Here is an 18,247-nt window from a genome sequence, read left to right on the forward strand (position 1 = left end):
AATCCCTTAAACTGGACACTTATGAGACTTGTGTTAGTTTAGAATGTTCACATCCGTTGGATAACTCTGGGGAGATTTATCATGCCAAGGCTGACACTGGTGTGCTGCCAATTGTTGGGGTGGCCTGTCTCAGCCGCTAGCGTGAGACCCAAGGCACATGCAGTGTAGGATTAATTGAATCTTTGAACCGGACCAGATTTCCAGTATTGCCCTAGACCTTGGAGATTGATGGGCAAAACTGGAAAATTACACCTGACTCCTAGACTCAATTATGATACTGCACTAGGTGTTGGATTGGGCTATTTTTGATATGCCATTCAGTGAGATCCTTATCGGGGGTCAAAACCTAGGTATGTTGGGATAGTTTGAGAATTCATCTGAGTGGGTGATCAGAATGACAGGATCAGCCCCTTTGTCAGACAAAGGTAATGATCGGGGATGCACTCTCTCTGATGGAAACCAAGACTGCCGGTAGCCGATTTCAATTGTTGAGATTTGTTTTGCAAAATATATTTTTAATGAGATATAAAAGTATATATATTATGGTTTCCAAACGTTTGCAAAAGGTTTTAATTCCCGAGATCCATGTGAGTAGAGAGTGCAACACTGTTCCTTGCAGCTGAGGGAGAGGTCCTCTCTTGTTGGGTAGTGTTTGATCATTATGGGCTGAGAGGTTAAGTGTAAAACCATTTAGGGTAATACCTGATGGGCTAATCTTGCATCTGCCCACAGTACCTGGGCGTTACAAGGTGGCTTGGCCCAAGGACCACTTAGTGTAAGTGTTGGGCCCATAGAGCCCATGTGATGGGTTTCAGGGGATGCACTGTCCATAACACTATATTCGGCCAGGCCTTATATCAAAGGCTGGGCTGAACCCATGTGGCTGATGTGGAGATCAATGTTTGGGTCCCATACAATACAAGGAAGTCCAACTGGGCAGAAGTTTGGAAGGCTAAGTGAGCACATAACCTTAATGTGCCTAAAGCCCATTTCGAACTGGGCTGATTTGATCAGTTAAATAATGGGCAAATTATGGGATTAAATTAGCATATAGGATTGGGTCTTGACCCTATCCACTTAGAGAGTCTAGATCTAAATGTGATTTAGATCTGGAAACCTCCCAATGAGATTTGGAGAAGGTTGATCTAATTTGTAGATAAGATAAGGGTTTACCCTTATCAATTAAATGGAATTCTATTCCAAATATGATTTGGATTAGCAACTCCTAATGGGATTAGGAGTTGATCCCTTTAAAATTTCAAAAAAGGACGGGGCGGCAGCCTTTAGAAGTTATACATTCACATCCTCTTCAGAGCTGAAATCACAGAAGGAAGAATTCAGAAACCCTACGAAATCCTTTCTTGCCGCCTCCTTCCTACCGCCGCCTCGTTTGCCAGTTCGATCTCCTGTTAGGTGGGAAAAATCAAGATTGGATCTTGATATCAGCTTCTTGTGAAGGGACTAATAGGAAGCTGTGCTCATGTGTCGTCCTGCTAATTTTTGCCAAGGATCAGGTTCTTGGGAAGAACACTACTGACTCTACTCCATCCTGCACTGCGCCATCTTCAATGGGAGCAGTTTTTGGTTCCTTCCTTGGGTGTGAACACCTCCATTGGGAGATATTATTTCTCCGTATCAGGTATATCCATCTCCTACTGCTTTTGTTCAGGTCTGGTTCGGTTCTTTTTTGAAGATTGATCCTTGAAAAATATGCTTTTTCTAAAATAGGGAATAAGATTCCCAGTAGGGTGGTGAGAAATTTTTTAAATTCACTCATTCTATTCTGCAAGATTCGGGCGTCTATACGATGGATATCTCATCCCTTCAGGTTTGACCTAAATTAACTAGGGCGTAAAATCTTGTTCCCTCTGGTAATATGAGTGCATGTGATAGGGAGATCCATATGATGGACTCTCTAAAGGCCTTCCGTCATTAGCACGATGATGGGTCCTTTCAGTAATGAGGAAACGCACCATAAAATTGGGCTATCCATTTGCTGTTGGGTCTGTCAGAGTGTTTCATAAGATGATAGGGGCGTCATAGACCGATTTGGTAGGGACATCACCAGAAAATGGGAACTCTCTCATGGTACCTTGGCGTAACCTATATATGATGGGTGAGCACTCACTGGACAAAAATGTTTACCCTAAAATGGCTATGAACCTTGTCTGACAAAGGCCAAAGGGAAATCATACGATGAATGGATATGATCCGTCACAGAAAGGTGGTGGGGTTATGTAGCTGAAATAGTTGACTCCACGCACCGTATGTAATTTTCCATATTTTCAGAGACATTTCACCATCTTCGTCACTAAGATAGGAGGGAAATCTCAGAGATGAAAAAGTGGGAATGGAGCATAGATTAAAAGCCATATCTATGTAGTTAACATGAATCAAACTAAGGTTGTGGACTAAGGTTTTGTTGTTTTGCCAGAAAATGGCAAACAAACAATTTGCTAAGTTGCTTGATGACAACAAACTTAAGGACCCAAACTATGTCGACTAGTACAGAAACCTTATGTTGGTCCTAACTTTAGAAAAGTTAGATAAAGTGGCAAAGAAACCTACACCGGATCGTCTGGGAGACAGGTATTCAGAAGCCTACTGGAGGGAATACTAAGAATCGAAGGAGAAAAGCTCCCTAGCCCACTGCTATATCATAGCCACTTTAGATAATCCGATATAGGGATAGTTTGATTAGATCAAACTAGCCAAAGGCATATTAGATAGTCTGAAAACTATGCATGAAGAGTAGAATCGTTCTACTCGTCAAAAGGTCCTGAAACAGTTCATTACCATGCAGATGACCAAGGGGCAGCAAGTTCATGACCATTGTCTCCGGATGATGGGTTACATAAATGAGCTAAAGGCCCTTGGGTCCAGGCTAGATCTGGTCAGACAGATAGATGCCATTCTTAACTCCTTGCCTCCATCCTTCAATCCGTTCATAATGAATTATAATATGAACAAGCTGAATGTCAGTGTTCAAGAGCATAGCAATATGTTGCAACAAGACAAGAAACTGATTAGGAAGGATGAGCCGATAGCCATGCTTGTTGAAGCTGGAAAATCTGGCAAGAAGAGGGGAGCAAAGAGGAAACCCCGAAAAAAGGCCACTAAAAGTAAGAAACCAAAGAAAGACAAGGCATCCGATGCCTGTCAATCTGTAAGCAGGTCGGCCACTGGAAGAGGAACTATCTTGCCTACCTGGAATCTAAGAAAGGTACTTTTGAAACTTGTATCTTGGAAACTAATCTGTTAGTTGCTTCTGTGTCCTGGTGTGTTGACTCCGGGGCTTCAACTCATGCATGTAATTCACTGCAGGGGTTCAAAGTAAGCAGAAGGCTGAGTGAAGGAGAAGTGACACTTTACTTGGGGACTTCTACAAGTGTTGTAGCTATGGTGATAGGAACCATAGAATTAGTCATTAGAGAAGGAATACTTGTACTTAAGGATTGCCTTTATGTACAAAACTTAAGAAGAAATCTGATTTCTATTTCTAAACTGTGTGCTGATAGATATAGTGTCTATTTTTGTAATGTGATTACTATTAATAAGAACAATAAATTAATCGCATGTGTCGAATTGGAGAATGGTCTCTATGTTCTACATCCTTCTCTAGAAACTAACTTAACCAAAACTATGTTGGTCGAAATCCCTGATTGGTTGTCAAAGCCCTCAAAATTAATGCTAGTTCCACAATAAAATTTTTGCAGTAAAAGTGGTACTAGGTCAAATCCCACTGGGAGCTAAATAATAATCTCTCAGCTGAATGAATAATATAACTGAGTGGGAAAATTAAATAACTAAAATTTAAAAGAACAAGAAAACAATAGTAAATTCAACTAACATGATGTAATCAGTCTTAGCAAATTCTGATTCAAGGGTTCGGGTTAGTCAATTGGCCATCGATCATAGGTAGACATCGGTGGTCTTGCAATTCAAGCATTTAACCTTAGATTTATTAGGATAGCCATAATAAACCTTGTGTTTTCCTAATTCAGCTGACCAAACCCAGCATTCAATCAACACTTATCACTAATCGACTGGGTACGATAGCGTTCCATATTAATTAGTGATAGCATTAAGCTTTGTGAAAATAGTTAAACTAAAATAACAATAATTGAGATAGCTGCAATTATTGAATTCTATTCCATCGATTCCCTTTAGGTTAAAACATGTCAATACATTGGTCAAAGGCTATCATGAACAATTGACCTAGAAAGATATTAACCTAATTGCTACTTGTACCATTGTTCGTGACAATTACGGATCATCGAACTATGTATAGTAGTAGGAAAATCAACATTAATTAATTTGTCAGACTAATTAACATTAACATCCAATGAGAATATGCAAAATAACCAATGAATACTTGAATTAAATACAGAACCTCACGATGATACAATCGAACCTCCCCCCTTGAACCAGAAAGAAAAAGCTTAGCTGCTCATGAATTTCGATCCCTCCATGCTCTGCTTCTCAGTAAGCCAAAATGCTCTTCTTGATAGCTTGAGTTGCTTGATGATTTCTTGGATGCTTGAGAGATGCATAAAGTTGGTCCGCCCCCTTCTTTATATAGTTGAGGGAGAGGGCTGTTTTCCAACTCCTTCTAGGAGATTAACCTTAGCTAGATAGTCCTGATCTAGTTTAAACTAATCCTATCATATCTCTTATCTAATGATCTAATCAAATCTTCTTATCTTTCTAGGATTGCATTCAAAACTTTAAATCTGAGAAGACTCTCTTTCTGGAGATTACATTCGAAATTTGGACTCTTGGCTCTTGAATTAGGGTTGGGCTGCTTCAAGGTTCTTTTGCGAGTTGGGCTTCAGCTATGAAATGGGCCTAGCTGCGAACTTGCTCCGAATTCGGGCCCGGTTTCTAATGCCTTTTGAATTGTCCAAATCGGAATCCAGAATTGAGAGTTATGCCCATATTACTGACCGTTTCTGAAACTATGCAAAATCATCCGATTTGCCCTGCTTTCTTCCAATTGCCTTCTTGCTTGCCCAGAATCGAAATACAAGAGTAATGAGTCCACTTAAGTGCTAAATTAATGTAAAAGAATGAATATTAGGGGATAAAAATAGGGTTTTTTTGTCTCATCGAATCCCCCCGCCACTTAAATTTTGCCCGTCCTCGGACAAGACAAAATTCAAACAAAAATAAAAATAGAACAAACTAACTATCCTACCGATTTTTTAACTCAACGCTCCATTATTCTCCATAAATATTCTTGGTTAACTATTGAAAATCGTTAAATCAACACAACCAAGTCATACACAACTCATTCATTAATCAATCCAATTTTTGCTACTACAAACCAGGTAGTAAATCAGGGAAAACCTTTTTATCTTCTCTCTCTTTTTATTTTCTTTTCCTCTAAAGAAGTGAGTGCATTTTATGCTCCATCTCACTTTTGGATTACTTGGTCAGTAGGTGCATTTTATGCTCCATACTACTATTTGATTTACTAGCTAGTAGGTGCATTTTATGCTCCGTCCTACTATCAGATGACTTGGCTGGTAGGTGCTCTTTATGCTCCATCCTACCATCGGATTAATTGATCGATAGGTGCATTTTATGATCCATCCTACCAATTGTGGCAATGGTGAAGTATTTACCCTATTTACTTAAACCTAAATTTAGGATTTGCTTAACTGGAAATGGCTTCAGATAAGTTATGTACTCCTTGATCATATTTATTTACTAGGTTCACAAGAATTTCCCTACAACATTGCTTCAATTGATTTCAAAAGAGTTGAGGTTTTCAATTTTTCTTTTAAAAACAAATGCAGAAAAACATGACCTAAATTCTAACCTAAATCCCCTCCCCCACACTTAAAACTTACATTGTCCCCAATGTGAGGTTAAATGCAAAGAAAGGGCAAAAAACTAAACTAGAAATGTAAAAACAAAAAAGAAAAAAAGGAAAAACAAACTTCCCTATTTTTAATAATCCTGAACCAGATTCTCTAATTCTTGTGGATGTAGCTTTCAGTGTTCTCCCCTTTCATCCATCATGGGTGGGTTCAAATCTGGAATAGGGGCCTTCGTATCCAATTGTGCTCTCAATCTGAGCTCTTCATTCATATCTTCTTCAAAAATTTCCTGCACAATTGAATCAATAGTGTCAACCGAACAAATCAAATGAAATTCATTGGGGTACTTTATTGCTTAAAAAATGTTAAATTTAACAACTTCCCCGTCGAAGTCGACGAAGAGGGTACCCTCATCCACATCTATTTTGGTCTTGGCCGTTATCATGAATGGCCTGCCTAATTGAAGTGAGGCTGAACTTGTGACTGTGTCCTCCTCCATCTTCAGGATGTAAAAATCGGCTGGAAAAATTAAATCATTAACCTGCACCAACACATCCTCAACAATCCCTTCCGGGTAAGCATTAGAACGATCAACTAGCTGAATGACAACCCTAGTTTCCTTTAAGGGACCTAATCTCAAAGCACAGTAAATCGAGTATGGCATGACGTTGATAGATGCACCTAAATCTAGCATGGCACGCTTGATTCGTTTATTGCCAATCATACAAGGTAAAGTGAACATACCTGGATCAGCACATTTTTTCGGCAGGGTCCTCTTATTGACATCTGAAACGTTCTCCCCAACCTTTACCTTCTCATCAATTCACAGCTTCCTCTTGTTAGTGCACAGCTCCCTCAAAAATTTTGCATATTTTGGGATTTGTTTGATGGCATCTAACTAGGGGATATTTATCTCCACCTTCCTGAAGGTCTCCAATATTTCTTGTTCGTATTCTTCCTTCTTAGATTTTTCCAACCCACTAGGAAATGGTGGCACAATGGCATTAGTAATCTTAGGGAGAGGGGGGTTGGGTATTACCTTAGTGGGGCTCTCATTTGAGACTTGTTCCTCCTCTTCTTTCTGTCCTTTATCCGCCTTCCTTGGTGAGGTCGGTTGTGGTTGCAACTCCTTCCCGCTTCTTAGCACCACTGCACTCGCATTCTCCTTGGGATTGACTACCGTTTATGATGGAAGCCTTCTAGAGTTCTATGATTCCAACTTGCTAATAGAAGTAGCAAGTTGACTGATTTGGTTCTCTAAGTTCTGGATGTTGGCCCTTGTTTCCTATTGAAATTGTTGAGTGTTAGCAGTAAGAGACATTGTTTCATCTAATGACATACCTGAACTTGAGGGTTGATTTTGCATTGAGATAGGTGTTGGGATTGGGGGCTGTCTGTTGAAAGCTTGGGGCTGATATCTTTATGGTCATCATTGGTTTCTGTAGCTCAGATTTGGATGATCCCTCCACCCCGGATTGTAGTAACTGGAGTAGGGTCATACTTGCGTTGAGGCTAGCCCGGAAGTCCTCCTATGGCACTAACTTGCTACATCGATCCATCTTGTAGTGATGGACACATATCCGTAGGATGCCCAGGGATCGAACAAACGCCACATACCATAGCTATTTGCAATTGCCCTACAACCAATTGTCTTACCAAAGCAGTTAAATCTGAAATTTGATTTTCCAAATTAACATGACCTACCTCATTAAAATGCCTAGTAGTGCCATCTATTCTTGCTCCGAACTATTGTGAATTATCGGCCATGTTGGAAATTAATTCCCTAGCCGCTTTGGGGGTTTTATTGACTAAGGCTCCTCCACTAGCTGCATCTACCATACTTTTATCCATAGCTTGGAGTCCTTCATAGAAGTATTAGATCAAGAGTTGTTCAAGTATTTGGTGGTGTAGACAGCTAGCAACAAGTTGTTTAAATTTTTCCCAATATTCGTATAGTGTCTCACCACCAAACTGCCAAACTCCACAAACTTCTTTCCTAATGTTTGCAGCTCAAGATGCAGGAAAATATTTATCTAAAAATATTATGTTCATCTCATCCCATGTACGTATAGAACAGGGGGGAAGAATATATAACCAAACATTTGCTTTATCTCGTAAAGTAAAGGGAAAAGCTATTAATTTTACTTGGTCCTCGGTTATACCCCAAGGTTTCATGCTTGAACAGACGACATGGAATTCTTTGAGATGTTTATGAGGGTCCTCACCTAGAAAGCCATGAAACATAGGAAGTAATTGAATCAAAATAGATTTTAGTATGAAGGCTACCTCAAGAGTGGTATATATTATGCACAGGGGCTGTTAGTTCATGATCGGTGCAGCCAAGTCCCTTAGTGTTCTCTCTCTATCAGCCATCCTTTCTTCCTCTCTGAAGATGGGTTGATCACAAGTTGTGTTACACAGTTTTGTATGCCCTTAGCTTCAATCAAGATGATGTACTTTATAAGTTTATTGTAAATGAATAAAAGTGCATATTTGATTCATGTTCCCTTGGTATGTTTTTGTATAATACCCTTAAACTGGACACTTAATGAGACTCGTGTTAATTTAGAATGTTCACAACCAGTGGGTCAGTATAGGGAGACCTATCCTGACAAGGCTAACACTGTGGTGCCACCAAGTCAGTTGGGGTGGCCTGTCTCAGCTACCAGGGTGAGACTCTAGGCACATACAGTGTAGGATTAAGTGAATCTATGAATTGGACTAGATTTCCAGTATTGCCCTGGACCTTGGAGATTGATGGGTAAAATTGGAAAGTTACACACGACCCCTAGATTCGATTATGATACTGCACTAGGTGTCGGATTGGGTTGTCTTTGATGTACCAATCAGTGAGATCCTTAGCGGGGTCAAAACCTGGGTATGTTGGGATAGTCTGAGAATTCGTCTGAGTGGGTGATCATAGTGACAGGATCAGCCCCTTTTTCGGACAAAGGTAATGATCAGGGATGCACTCTCACTGATGGAAACCAAGACTATCGGCAACCGATTTCAATCGTTGAGATTTGTTTTGCAAAATATATTTTATATGAGATATAAAAGTATATATATTATGGTTTCGAAATGTTTGCAAATGGGTTTTAATTCCCGGGATCCATATAAGAGAGAGTGTAACACTGTTCCTTGTAGCCAAGGGAGAGGTCCTCTCTTGTCGGGCAGTGAATGATCATTATGGGCTGAGAGGTTAAGTGTAAGACCATTGAGGATAATGCCTGATGGGCTAATCTTGCATCTGCCCACAGTCCCTGGGTGTTACAAGGTGGCTAGGCCCAGGGACCACTAAGGGTAAGTGTTGGGCCCATAGAGCCAATAAGATGGGTTTCGAGGGTGCACTGTCCATAACAGTGTATTCGACCAAGCCTTGTAAAAAGGCTGGGCAGAACCCATGTGACTGATGTGTAGATCAATGTTTGGGTCCCACGCCATACAAGGAAGCCCAACTGGGCAGCAGTTTGGAAGGCTAAGTGAGTAAGCCCATTTCGAAATGGGTTGATTTGATTAGTCAATTAAAAGGGGTGAATTCTGAGATGGATCAATTGATAGGATTGGGCCTAGACCCTATCCACTTAGAGAGTCCAAGATCTAAATAAGATTTAGATCTGGAAGCCTCCTAATTAGATTAGGAGATGGCTAATCAGATCTGCAGATAAGATAAGGGTTATCCCTTATCACTTAAAGTGACTTCTAATCCACATATGATTTGGATCACCAACTCCTAATGGGATTAGGAGCTGATCCCTTTAAGGATATAAAAGGAGGAAGAGTTGGCAGCCTTTAGATATGCAACCCAAAACTCTTGTCTTCAGAGCTGAAATCACAAGAAGAGAGAATTTTGCACCCTGCGAATACTCTCTTGCTGCCTCCTTCCTACAGCCACCACCTCTAGTAGTTCGACCTCCTACTCTCTACAAGAGTAATCAAGATTTGATCTTGATACTAGTCTTTTGGGAAAAGATTGATTGGAGCTATATTCACAAGCCATCTTGTTGATTCATGCAAAGGGTCAAGTTCTTTTGGAAGAACATTGTTGATTTTTCTCCATCCTGCACTCCGCCATCTTCAGTGGGAGTAGATTTTGGATCCTTCCTTGGGCGTGAACACCTCCATTAGGAGATACTATTTCTCTGTATCAGGTACATCCTCCCTCTTAATCCTTTTGGTTCAGATCTGGTTTGGTTAATAGTTCAAGATTGATCATTGAAAAATTATGTTTTTCCAAAATAGGGAATTCGATTCCCTGCAAAGATGGCAGAAACTTTGAATTTCGCCCAATCCATTCTGCAAGATTTGGGCATCCATGTGATGGATATCCTATCCCTTCAGTGGTATCAGAGCCATGGTTCAAATCTTGAACCAATTTGTTTCAGATCTGGACCTGCGCAAATGGGCAGATGGCGTTCTACTCGATTTGCGTAGATATGGGTTTTGGGAAACTTGTTCCCAAAATTAATGGGTGAATAATCTGAAATTAATTTTATATAAATTTGATTATTATTTAGAACTGTTCTTTATGATTTTCTTGATTTATGGGTTCTTCATAGAAGATGAGATCAATTTCTTGGTTTGCGTAGGGAACCTACAAGATTTGCAGTTTCTTGATTTATTTATTACATTTGGTCTGTAAATAATTTTTTTTTTTAGACTCAATGTATTAGGCATTCGATATGATGTAATTATAACAGAAATTAGGTTTTCTATTTCTATTTATTTTGGATCGAAGATGGCAGTGCATGGAAGGAGATTTCGAAGATGGGACATTCGCTACCTGCGATTTGTAGTTTGTGAAACTGCAATCTAGGATCTAACCACTGTTTTGCAGGATGGATTGTGCGAACAACCCTATTTGATTGATTCTTGTTTTTATTTTATCAGTTCTTTAATTTTAGATTATTTTCCCACTAATGGGCCAGAGGATTGATATTTAATTAAATAGTTAATTCGGCCCAACCTGTAAAGGCCCAGTTTTAGATAGTTAAAACTACTAAAAGCTCACTTCAAAGGATAAATCTATATGGGCCGAACTGAATTGGGTAACCCTAATTCAGCCCATATACCTAGATAATATTAATGGTTAATATTATGGATTTAAAATGGGCTTCCAATGGGCCTTATAGATAATTAATTGATTTGATCGATTTATCCTTGCATGAGATGTATGGATGTGTGATGTGCTACGTACATGGGCCATAAGTGTTTAGCCCATGCTCAATCGACAGTGGCTCTTGCGCACACCATGGCTGAATGCACATCACTGCCATGGTGTCTCTTTTGGTCATTGGATGACCTACCTTAGTGGTGGGCCCCACACACCTCATCAAGAGGTTACATGCGGAACCCTAGCCAATTAAGGCCCACCAAAATCTGACTTTATGAAAGTCAGTGGGAGCCACTTTGGTTTAACCTAAATCAAACTAGGGCGTAATAACTGTTTCGTCCAGTTGATATGGGTGCATGTGATAGGGAGATTCATATGATGAACTCTCTAAAGGCCTTCCATCATTAGCATGAGGATGGATCCTTCAGTAATGGGGAAATGCACCAGAAAATGGCCTATCCATTTGCTGTTGGGCTTGTCTAAGTGTTTCATAAGATGATAGAGGCGTCATAGACCGATGTGAGAAGGGCTTCACTAGAAAATGGGAACTCTCTCACGGTACCTTGGTGTTCACGAATATGATGGGAAAGCACTCATTGGACAGAAAGGTTTACCTAAAAATGGCTCGGAACCTTGTCTGGCAGAGGCCAAAGGGAAAACTCTAATGATGAGTGGATATGATCCTTCACAAAAAGGTGGTGGCATTATGCAGCTGAAACAGTTGGATCCATGCACTCTATGTGATTTCCCACATTTCCAAAGATAACCCGTAGTCTCCATTACTGAGAAAGGAGGGAAATCTCAGAGGTGAATAAATGAAAATGGATCATTGATTAAAATCCATATCTATGTAATGAACATGAATCAAATTAGGTTGTTGACAGATGTTTGCTCTTTTATCAGAAAATGGCAAACGGATCTTTTGCAAAGATTATTGACGACAACAAGCTTAAGGGCCCAACTATGCCGATTGGTACAAGAACATATGCTGGTCCTAGCTTCTGAAAAGCTAAACAAAGTGGCAAAGAATCCTACCCTAGAGCGTCCGGGAGATAGGGCTTTTGAGGCCCGAAGGAGAGACTATCAGGAATGGGAGGAGAAAAACTGCCTTGTCTGGTGTTACATCATTGCCTCCTTGAACAACCCAATATAAGGGCAATTCGATTAGATGGAACTAGCCAAGGACATATTGGACAGTCTCAGGATGATGTATGAAGAGCACAAATGACCAAGGGCCAACAAGTTCACAACCATTGTCTTCGGATGATGGGATACATCAACAAACTGGAGGCTCTTGGATCCGGGCTGGACCTTGCGGCCCAGATAGATGCTATCCTTAATTCTTTGCCTCCTTCCTTTAATCCATTCATTATGAACTATAATATAAATAAACTGAATGTCAGCTTGCAAGAGCTCATCAACATGTTGCAAAGAGCCGAAGAACTGATTAGAAAGGATGAGCCTGTAGCTATGCTTGTTCAAGCTAGCAAGACAGGCAAGAGAAAGAGGAAGGCAAAGAAGCCTCAGAAGAAAGCCACTAAGGGTAAGAAGCAGAAGAAAGACAAAGCATCGGATGCCTGTCACTTTTGCAAACAGACCGGCCACTAGAAAAGGAACTGTTCTGCCAACCTGGAATCCAAGAAAGGTAATTTCAAAACTTGTGTTATAGAAACCAATCTGCTGGTAGTTTCTGCATCCTGGTGTATTGACTCAGAGGTTTCAACTCGTGTGTGTAACTCACCATAGGGGTTCAAGGTAAGCAGAAGGGTGAGTGAAGGAGAAGTCACACTCTACTTGGGGACTACTGCAACTGTTGCAGCCGCGGCCATAGGAACCGTGGAATTACTGTTTAGAGAAGGAACAATTGTACTGAAAGATTGTCTTTATGTACAAAATTTAAGGAGAAATTTGATTTCTATCTCAAAACTGTGTGCAGATGGTTATTCTGTCTTCTTTAGTAATCAGATTACTATTAAAAAAATAACAAATTCATCGCATACGAAAAACTGGAGAACGGTCTATATGTTCTACATCCTTCTCTAGAAACAAACATAACTGAAACTATGTCAACTGAAATCCCTAAGAAGAGAGCCAGTGATATGGTTAATCCTACATGTTTGTGGCATTACCGACTTGGCCACATCGATGTGGACCGAATCACAAGGTTGGTAAAGGATGGTCCTTTGGATTTTCTAACTGTAGAAAATCTTCCCACCAATGAGCCTTGCCTGTTAGACAGTTTTGTATGCCCTTAGCTTCAATCAAGATGATGTACTTTATGAGTTTATTGTAAATGATTAAAAGTGCATATTTGATTCATGTTCCCTTGGTATGTTTCTTTGTAATACCCTTAAACTGGACACTTAATGAGATTCGTGTTAGTTTAGAATGTTCACAGCCAGTGGGTCGGTCTGGGGAGACCTATCCTAACAAGGCTGACACTGTGGTGCCACCAAATCGGTTGGGATGGCCTGTCTTAGCTGCCAGGGTGAGACCCTAGGCACTTACAGCATAGGATTAATTGAATCTTTGAATTGGACCAGATTTCCAGTATTACCCTAGACCTTGGAGATTGATGGCCAAAACTGTAAAGTTACACCCGACCCCTAGACTCGATTATGATACTGCACTAGCTGTCAGATTGGGCTGTCTTTGATATACCAATCAGTGGGATCCATAGCGGGGGTCAAAACCTGGGTATGTTGGGACAATCTGAGAATTCATTGGGGATGCACTCTCCCTGATGGAAACCAAGACTGCCGGCAGCCGATTTCAATTGTTGAGATTTAGTTTGCAAAATATATTTTATATTTCATATAAAAGTATATATATTATGGTTTTTAAATGATTTGCAAAAGGTTTTAATTCCCGAGATCCATAGAAGAGAGAGTGCAACACTGTTCCTTGCAGCTGAGGGAGAGGTCCTCCCTTGTCGGGCAGTGTATGATCATTATGGGCTGAGAGGTTAAGTGTAAGACCATTGAGGATAATGCCTGATGGGCTAATCTTGCATCTACCCACAGTCCCTGGGTGTTACAAGGTGGCTTGGCCCAGGGGCTACATAGGGTAAATGTTTGGCCCATAGAGACCATGAGATGGTTTTCAGGGGGTGCATTGTCCACAACAATGTATTCGGCCTGCCCTTGTAACAAAGGCTGGGCCGAACCCATGTGGCTGATGTGTAGATCAATGTTTGGGTCCCACACCAGACAAGGAAGCTCAACTGGGCAGCAATTTACAAGGCTAAGTGAATACATAACCTTAAATGGGTCTTAAGCCCATTTTGAACTAGGCTAATTTGATTAGTAACTTAGAAGGGCGAATTCTGAGATGGATCAGCTGATAGGATTGGGCCTAGACCCTATCCACTTAGAGAGTACAAGATCTAAATAAGATTTAGATCTGGAAGCCTCCTAATTAGATTAAGAGATGGCTGATCTAATCTGTAGATAAGATAAGGGTTATCCCTTATCACTTAAAGGGACTTCTAATCTGGATATGATTTGGGTTAGCAACTCCTAATGGGATTAGGAGTTGATCCCTTTGAGATTATAAAAGGAGGAGGGGGTGGCAACCTTTAGACATGCAAGCAACACACTCCTGTCTTCAGAGCTGAAATCACAAGAAGGGAGAATTCTGCACCCTACAAATACTCTCTTGCCGCCTCCTTCCTACAACTGCCGCCTCCAGTAGTTCAATCTCCAGTTCTTGAGAGAAATCAAGATTTGATCTTGATACCAATCTTTTGGGAGATGTATTCACAAGATATCCAGTTGATTCTTGCGAAGGGTCAAGTTATTTTGGAAGAACACTACTGATTCTGCTCCACCCTGCACTTCGCCATCTTCAGTGGGAGCAGATTTTTGGATCCTTCCTGGGGCGTGAACACCTCCATTAGGAAATACTACTTCTCCATATTAGGTATAATCCCTCCCTACTCCTTTTGGTTCAGATCTGGTTTAGGTTATGGTTCAAGAATGATCATTGAAAATATGATTTTCTAAATAGGGAATTCGATTCCCAATTGAAGGGAGAGAAAAATTTTTGATATTCACCCCCTTATTCCGCAATCTTTGGGCATCCGTGTGATGGATATCTTATCCCTTCAGTGGTATCAGAGCCAGGTTCAAATCTTGAACCATTCTGTTTCAGATCTGAACCTGCGCAAATGGGCAGAAGGCGTTCTACCCAATTTGCGCAAATATGGGTTTTGGGAAATTTGTTCCCAAAATTGATGGGCAAATAATCTGAAATTTATTTTTTATAAATCTAATTATTGTTTAGAATAGTTTTTTATGATTTTCTTGATTTATGGGCTATTCGTACAAGAGGAGATCAAATTTTGGTTTGCGTAGGGAGAACTGCGAGATTTGCAGTTTCTTGATTTTTTTATTACATTTGATCTGTAAATAATTTTTTATTTTTATTTTTTAGACTCAATGTATAGGCATTCGATCTGATGTAATTAATAATAGAAATAGGATTTCCATTTATTTTTTTATTCTTGGATCGAAGATGGCGGCGTAGAAAGGGAGATTTCGCAGAGAAGGAGATTTCGCAGATGGGACATTTACTATCTATGATTTGCAGTTTATATGATCTAACCTCTGCTGTGCAGGATGGATTTTGCGAACAACCCTGTTTAATTGAATCTTATTTTCTTTTATCAGTTAGTTAATTTCAGATTATTTTCTTGAATTAAAGATTTAATTAAAGATCAAACCCTGGACCCATTCGAACCAAGATTGGTTCAAACTATTTGGACCAAATCTAGGGTTTAATCAAGGCTGAAAGTCAGCCCTAATTTTCCCACTAATGAACCTGAGGATTGGTATTTAATTAAATGGTTAATTCGGCCCAACCTGTAAAGGCCTAGTTTTAGATAGTTAAAACTACTAAAAGCTCACTTCAAAGGATAAAGCTATATGGGCCGAACTGAACTGGGTAACCCTAATTCAGCCCATATACCTAAATAATATTAATAGTTAATATTATGGATTTAAAATGGGCTTCCAATAGGACTTATAGATAATTAATTGATTGGATCGATTTATCCTTGCATGAGATGTATGGATGTGTGATGTGCTACGTACATGGGCCATAAGTGCTTGGCCCATGCTCATTTGACAATGGCTCTTACACACACCATGGCTGAATTCACATCATTGCCATGGTGTCCCTTTTGGTCATTGGATGACCTCCCTCTATGGTGGGCCCCATGCATCGTCGAAAGGTTACGTGCGGAACCCTAACCGATTTAAGGCCCACCGAAATCTGACTTTATGAAAGTCAGTGGACGCCACTTTGGTTTGACCTAAATCAAACTAGGGCATAATTAATTGTTCCCTCCAGCTAATATGAGTGCATGTGATAGGGAGATTCATATGATGAACACTCTTAAGGCCTTCCATCATTAGCATGAGGATGAGTCCTTCAGTAATGAGGAGACACACCAAAAAATGGGCTATCCATTTGCTGTTGGGCTTGTCTAAGTGTTTCATAAGATGATAGGGGCGTCATAGACCGATGTGGGAGGGGCTTCACTAGAAAATGGGAACTCTCTCACGGTACCTTGTCGTTTACGAATATGATGGGTAAGCACTCACTGGACAGAAAGGTTTACCTGAAAATGACTCTGAACCTTGTTTGATAGAGGCCAAAGGGAAAACTCATATGATGAGTTGATATGATCCTTCACAGAAAGGTGGTGGGGTTATGCAGTTGAAACAGTTGGCTCCATGCACCCTATGTGATTTTCTACATTTCAAGAGACAACCCGTAGTCTCCATCACTGAGAAAGGAGGGAAATCTCAGAGATGAATAAATGGAAATGGAACGTAGATTAAAATCCATATCTATGTAATGAACATGAATCAAATTAGGTTGTGGATTGATGTTTGCTCTTTTATCAGAAAATGGCAAATGGATCTTTTGCAAAGCTTATTGACAACAACAAGCTTAAGGGCCCAAACTATGCTGATTGGTACAGGAACCTTATGCTGGTCCTAGCTTCTGAAAAGCTGGACAAAGTGGCAAAGAATCCTGCCCCTGAGCGTCTGGGTGACATGGCTTCTGAGGCCCGAAGGAGAGACTATCTGGAATGGGAGGAGAAAAACTGCCTTGCCTGATGCTACATCATTGCCTCCTTGGACAACCCAATACAGAGGCAGTTCGGTTAGATCAAACTTGCCAAGGGCATATTGGACAGTCTTAGGACAATGTATGAAGAACAGAATCGTTCTACTCGACAAAAGGTCTTGAAATAGTTCATGACCACACAAATGTCCAAGAGCCAACAAGTTCACGACCATTGTCTTTGGATGATGGGATACATCAATGAATTGGAGGCTCTTGAATCCGGGCTAGACGTTGCGACCGAGATAGATGCTATCCTTAATTCATTGCCTCCTTCTTTTAATCAGTTCATCATGAACTATAACATGAACAAGCTGAATGTCAATTTGCAAGAGCTCAGCAATATGTTGCAAAGAGTCAAAGAACTGATTAGAAAGGATGAGCCTGTAGCTATGCTTGTTGAAGCTAGCAAGACAAACAAGAGAAAGAGAAAGGCAAAGAAGCTGTAGAAGAAAGCCACTAAGGTTAAGAAGCAGAAGAAAGACAAAGCATCGGATGCTTGTCACTTTTGCAAGAAGACCGGCCACTGGAAAAGGAACTGTCCTACCTACCTGGAATCCAAGAAAGGTAATTTTGAAACTTGTGTTATAGAAACCAATTTATTGGTAGCTTCAGCATCCTGGTGTAATGACTCTGTGGCTTCAACTCATGTGTGTAACTTGCTGCAGGGGTTCAAGGTAAGCAGAAGGCTGAGTGAAGGAGAAGTTACACTCTACTTGGGGACTAGTGCAACTGTTGCAGCCACGGCCATTGGAACCGTGGAGTTAATTTTTAGAGAAGGAATAATTGTACTGAAAGATTGTCTTTATGTACAAAATTTAAGGAGAAATTTGATTTCTGTCTCAAAACTATGTGCAGATGGTTATTCTATCTTCTTTACTAATATGATTACTATTAAAAAAAATAATAGATTCATCGCATATGGGGAACTGGAGAACGGTCTCTAAGTTCTACATCCTTTTCTAGAAACTAACATAACCGAAACTACGTCGGCTGAGATCCCCAAGAAGAGAGCCCATGATACAGTTAATCCCATGTGTCTGTGGCATTACCGACTTGACCACATTGGTGTTTAACGAATCACAAGGTTGGTAAAGGATGGTCCTTTGGATTTTCTAAGTGTAGAAGATCTTCCAAACTGTGAGCCTTGCCTACTGATGAGATGGAAAAGAAC

The sequence above is a fragment of the Nelumbo lutea genome, chromosome 5 (assembly GCF_056320005.1).
Source record: "Nelumbo lutea isolate HS-2025 chromosome 5, American lotus-T2T, whole genome shotgun sequence".
Classification (NCBI taxonomy): domain Eukaryota; kingdom Viridiplantae; phylum Streptophyta; class Magnoliopsida; order Proteales; family Nelumbonaceae; genus Nelumbo; species Nelumbo lutea.